Here is a 6,368-nt window from a genome sequence, read left to right on the forward strand (position 1 = left end):
TGAGTTAAATTCTCACTTTAAATTTTAAAACAGAATTCAGCACTTTGGATCCCATTACAGCCACATGGATGGAGGAGGCCAATTCTCTTATTTTGAGTCTGGGTGTTATTTCCAGAGGAATGATGAAGGGGAAGTCTAGCAAAATAAAAATAGGAGATGTTATACACAGCTATAGGAGTGAATGTATTTAAAATTTTCAGTCTCTAGCTTAATATTTTTTTTTATTTTGTGCAAATGTTGCTATTTTAATAGAGTAATTTTGCATTTTATGGAGTAGAAAGCTAGAATAATAATGTAGAAAATAATTTTGCTTCATTTGAGCATTTATTCTTTTTTTGCTATTCTAGTGAGATTTGGCAAATTTATATACAATCATAATAACTCTAGAATAACAAAGCAAATCTCACTTTTGTTGTGCACTTTAATAAACTTTGAGTTAACTAGGTTGAAGTTCTAAATAATAGTATTATCACAAAAACTGGTTTAAATAACATTGCCACAAGGCAACACACAATAAGAAGTCAAAATCTAGAGCAGTTTGTATAAAATACACTATGGCAAAATATATTGTTCCTTTCTACATAAAGACATTTGCAAATGATATCCAATTTTATCACAAGTTCCTGTGTATCTGGAAGAAAATTCAACTTCCTACAAGCTAATTTTGAATAGTCATTTTGCGAAGGGATACTATTCCAACATGACTGAAAGTGAATCTTGGCTTTTAGAATATTTTAGATATATGCCGATACAAATTTAATTCCTATAGAACTTAGACCTGACTCTAAAATAAAGCAGATTTAAAAGCATAAATCATAGTTTTAGTTTTAGAATTGTAAAATCCCATTCACCACAGCCTAGGTTTTACATAATACATTCTAACTTTTACATAATGGAAACCAGGATGCATGAAAGCAAAAATGTAAACTGATTTTTAAAGTAACTGCAATAACAACTTTTCTTCTTTTAAAATTTGTTTTATTATTTTACAGACTTCCAGTTTGTTCACTACAAAAGTGAGTTCATTGTTTCACCTGGTATCTATAAGAACACTAAATGAAAGATTAGGTTATGATGATGGTAAGGAGGTGACCTAATTAAATCTAATTATCTGATTCCATTATTTTTAAAGCTCATCCATCTCGCCTTTTTTCTTGCAATTTCCTCAGGGATTTCACCCTGGAATCCAAAAGAATTTGAAGAAGCTAAACCCCTCCTTCTTCTTTGATTCTCATAAAAAGTCTTGTTTTTTAAAACAGTCAAGGAAATAAAAACTCCTGCCTGCTCTCCAAACATTCTTCCTTTAGGCAAGACTTAATGAAACCCAGCCTGCATTGAAAGCCACAGTAGCGAGATATTTAATTTTAAAAGAAAGTTATATTAGTATACATTTAAATACAATTATGTGGCTAAGACATGAGGACAAGAGGCATGAGAGTTGTCTTTAATATTAAAGTGCTACCACATGGAAAAAAGGATTGAAACAGTTTGGAGCTACTTCTCAGAGTATAAATTAAACCAGTGGGTGAGATGGACATAGCCTATACAATGAAGATGTTCTCTAACAATTAGAGTTATTCCTGACCCAAGCTGTTTTCTAGAGGGATGCACGGGAAAAAAATTAAACTGGATGATCTCTAAGCTCACTTTAGATCTGAGATACTGGTGATTAAGCCTTTAGTAGTGTCAGTGTTAGTCACTCAGTTGGGTCCGAGTCTTTGTGACCCCATGGACTTTGGCCTGCCAGGCTCCTCAGTCCATGGGATTCTCCAGGTAAGAATACTGGAGTGGATTGCCATTTCCTTCTCCAAAACCTTTAGTGAGCTTAAAAAAAAAAAAAAAAAAGTCTTACATTTCTTCTGAAAACCATAGTATGTAGCACAGGACCCAGTATTTAACATTTGATGATATTGAGTATTAAGCCATAACTCTGAGGCTATTGACACCAGAAAAAAAATGTTATATTATCCTCTAATAACATTGACTTTTGATATAGCTATTCTTAGTTTTAGCTTATGTTACTGACTTCTTTCATTCTGTTTTCTTCTGAAAAAAGTAAGAAGACATCAACAAGTGTGCAATCAGTAAATCAGCATCTCTCTCATAGGAGAGGAGAGATATTATATGTTTTGGCAATAAATTATAAACATTTCCCTAGGAAATACAAAAAGAAAGCCAATTTAATAAACATATAGCATTTATAATATTCAGCAACTAAAAAATTTAGTAGAAAGATGAAAATATGGACAGAGACCATAGTTTTATAACTTCTTAGATTCAATATCACAGATATAAAAGCACCAAAATTCACCATTTTAACTTAATTTTATCTCTTGGATATGCTTTGTGGAAAGTTTGGCGTACTGTGTACTTACTTAAGTGATAGAAAAAAGAAAATTCTGTATTTTCATAAAATTTCGATTTCAGTATTTCAGAAGCAGGCTTGAAGAGTCACATGGGTTAATAGACTCTTGATGAGTGATTTTTATGACTCTCTTTTTGTTAACAGATAACAAGAAATCTCATCAACAGAAGCATTTTCAAGTATGTGAAAATGAACGCATCCAAAGAAGTGAGCAGTGTCTTTGATATTCATTCAATTAGACATTGATTCACTATTCAGACCAAGTCAGACAATTTAATTCCAACAATGACTTTATTTATTCATTTATAAATCAACAGAATTTCATTTAAAAAAGAAAAGCCAAAACCCAAATAAATCATTCTTTGTTATTGACCTCAAGGTCCTTTCTGACTGAGAATTTTATTAACAATTTTAAAATTTGTAAAGAAATGAAAGGGTGCAAGTCAAATTGTGATTCCTCTTCATCCTGTCATTATCTGAAGGTTTTTGTGGTGAAAGTAAAAGAAACATAATTTGCTGTATTGTAGAACTGAATTCTGGAAATACATGAAGGTATGATGCGAACAATTCTAGGTAGAAAATAGCTATTTTGGTTTTAGTCTTGGTTGTAAAACAGCTAACTAAATGACTTTGGAATGCTATTTCATTCAGTTATTAAATTTCATAGTCTATAAAATGAAGTAGTTACTAGATATATTATTTGCAAACAGTTTTTTCACATGAAATTCTCTGCAGCCATGAAGATGCACCACCCAGATCTTTCTTCAAAAGAACTTTCTCCAATGTAATTAGCTGACAAGCCCCAACTGCTGTGCCTTTAAAATCTGGTGCACTGTTTATGCCAAGGCCACTTTCTTCCTGGGCTCCTAGGGACTGAGAAGGATATGACTTAAGAACTGTCATTTGTGCCTTTATGAAGGTAATTTCTTCTATCATGAAGTCTTTACTCAGAGTCTCTCCATCAGGCTGGTGGGAGTTTCTTAGAGCTGTACTGTAGTCTGAGGCTGTTAACCACTCAATCCTACCACCTTCCTTCTCTTTCTTCACAGGTATCAAGTCAACATCGTGCTCTGGTGGTCTGGAGCTCTCCCGTGTGGCAGCTGTGAGAATGACCTTCACACACTTCCAACTGCAGGGAGAATAATGGACCAAGGGCTCCATCTGCTGTGCTCTGACATCCATTGCCAAGTTTGCAAGGCTGTGGGATGTTTCCTGCTAATGACTGACAGATGTTAAGGCACGCCCGTTCCTGGAAGCCACGGGATGTCTCTGAAGGCCAACTTTAGCTTGCAGACTCCATGAAGACCTTGTCAACCTTCTCTTAATGGTTGCACATCTGTCTGAGATGCCTCCACTCAACTTTCCCTCTCACTTTCCCTTGCTGTATGTGCTGTGCTCAGTCACTTCATTTGTGTCCAACTCTTTGTTACCCTATGGGCTATAGCCCACCAGGCTCCTCTGCCCATGGGATTCTCCAGGCCAGAATACTGGAGTGAGTAGCCTTTCCCTTCTCCAGGGGATCTTCCCAACCCAGGGATCGAACCTGCACCTTCTGCATCTCTTGCATTGGCAGGCAGGTTCTTTACCACTAGTGCTATTTGGGAAGCCCCTCCTTCCCTTAAGATAGAACTTTCATTATGGTCTGAAGGCTCTTCCAGCCCTCTCTAGATCCTTGCCCATTTTCTTTCAGGCCACAATTTCCACTGTAAAATCCTGATATTTTAAATTCAACCTTGGCATCTGCTTCTCTGAGGATTCAGAGACCTCATGCCATCTATTCCTGCTTCTCCCACATTTATCTTTTACAGGTGTTTTGCCTAATCAGTATTTTACACTCTTATTTCCGTACTGGTATATTCTTTCTAGAGATCCAAAACTGACACACATTATTTCTTTGGATGAAATTCAACAGGAAAGCTCAATGTCGGAAGTCATAAAATGGGTCTTTTCTTTTGAGGCAAAAGTCGGGGTCCAGAGAGTTCCTTAAGCCCTGTCACTTTCACCCCTTCTTTGCCTGCAGTGGAAACTCCTGAAACATCTTTGAGACACGTTTTAGGATGTGGGAGGACAGTTTAGAAACTCCTGAATAAAATGGCCTAACACATTAAATACCATAATTTTGTAACATCTGAATGTCCTAATTGGAGTACATATATAAAGCCTTGCTAGTGCGCCCCCAAATCTGAAATTTTACCACCAAAGCCAGGCCATGGTAAGGTGTTGCCTGGCAGCAGCCACAAAAATTGGGGCACCAGACAAGGGTATAAACTACTTTCTAGGAGACACTAGCAAGCTGGAGTGAGATTGAAGGAGAGCACAAAAATGGTACCCATCAGCCTTGTTTCTAGAGAGCCATTCTGTAGGCCCCTATGTGTATGCCAAACCAGAACCCTGCCCCTCAGGCCAAAGCCTAGATAAGCAAATAGGCTTTTTGCACAGAAAGACTGGGCTGTTTCAGTTGGCCACCTGTACAGTGTCCTGGACGTGGTAGGTAGCCTGCTAAGAGCAAATTTTCCCATTGTTATAGTTCCTTGGGACCCAGGAGCACAAACTCGCTGGTCACCAGGGCCAGGCCATTGAGGAGTGTCCCCTGGGCAGCAGCTGCAGAACCTAGGGACCAGACATGTATAAAAGCTCCCTTCTAGGAAATACAGGACCTCTGGAGCAAGGCACAGGGGGAGTGGGAGGATGGTGCTTACAGGAAGGTGGCCAGGAGAAGAAGAAAAGACAGACCTAAAAACAAACAAAAACTTTTACGATGCCCATGACTGGGTGGGAGTAGAGGAAGATGTGTCCTTGGGGAAAAAAGGGAAAAAAAAAAAAGTACCTGCAGGTGGTGTGGAGGTGAAGGAAAAAAGAAAAAGAGAAACGGGACTGGATTTATTTATTTGGTTACACGAGGTCTTTGAGGCTCATGAGATCTGGATCTTCCTTGCCCCACGCAGGATCTTTACTTGCGACTTCGTGATCTTTACTTGCGACTTGTGAACTCTTAGTTGCCATGTGTGGGACCTAGTTCCCCGACCAGGGATCAGACAGGGCTCCCTGCGTTGGGAGCTCTGAGTCTTGGCCACTGGACTACCAGGGAAGTCTCAGGCCTGGAATTTATTAAATAAATTAATCAAATATTTTACAAATTTAAGACACCTGTGGGGAGGAGAGAAAAAAAAAACAAAACAAAAACAGAGAAAACGATGGCACTCCAGAGCTAGAGCAGGAAGAGGGAGACACCAAAGATGGCGCCCCCGTGTCCTCTCTGGTGGGCATCCAGAAGCTCTTAGAAGTACGTGTTAAGTTGACACCTGCCCCTCAGGCTGCTTATATATAAGTAAATGAGTCTCTTTTCTCCTGATGCCTGGTTGCATGAGCCGCTACAACTGTGCTGGACATGAGGCGGGTGAATCTGAGCCTGTGGGCAGTTTGCGAGTCCCTTCTCAGCCTGTTACTGCCTGGGGGATGTCTTGGACACAAACCCCATGGATTTTCAAAGCTAGAGGTTTGGGGCGGGGGTTGTCTCTCAGGTGCCGGTCTTAAAAGCGAAGGTGCCCAGTGTGGGGTTCAAATCCTTTGCTCCTTAGGGACGAAATTCCCTGTTTGAGTACCGTCTTGAGTTGCTACATACTCCAGGAATGGGGATTTCGAGGAGACTGTGTCCCAGCCTCTCCTACATGCTTGAACATAATGTTTCTTGTTTGCCCAGTTTGAACTTGTCATGCTTCCAGCCTTTGGGTTTTATTTTAGAGAAATTAAACCAGAGCCGCCTCTTGTCACTAGAGAATTTTCATTTGATTTAATCTCATATTTTTTTGTTAGACTTGTCTCTAATTCTCTGTGGTTTGGGATATCAGGCAGATTTGTTAAAAATTCTATGCATGGCATAGAAGGAAAAGAGAAAAAAAGTTATATGAATTTAGTGTAAAAATCATTCATTTGGAGTCAGCTGTGGGCAAATACTTTTTGAAACTTGAAGGGAACTGAACAGAGATCATTTCACCTTATGACT

At 38.8% G+C, this 6,368-nt stretch overlaps 1 long non-coding RNA gene across 1 annotated transcript; it reads left to right on the forward strand.

Annotated features, from left to right (window-relative positions):
- Positions 1–2,467: 2,467 nt before the first annotated feature.
- LOC133246786 (uncharacterized) lies at positions 2,468–4,543 on the forward strand. Its single transcript, XR_009736175.1, has 3 exons — positions 2,468–2,572; positions 3,101–3,284; positions 3,415–4,543. It is a non-coding gene; the product is annotated as an uncharacterized LOC133246786 (long non-coding RNA).
- Positions 4,544–6,368: the final 1,825 nt, after the last annotated feature.

Source organism: Bos javanicus, chromosome 4, assembly GCF_032452875.1.
Source record: "Bos javanicus breed banteng chromosome 4, ARS-OSU_banteng_1.0, whole genome shotgun sequence".
NCBI lineage: Eukaryota > Metazoa > Chordata > Mammalia > Artiodactyla > Bovidae > Bos > Bos javanicus.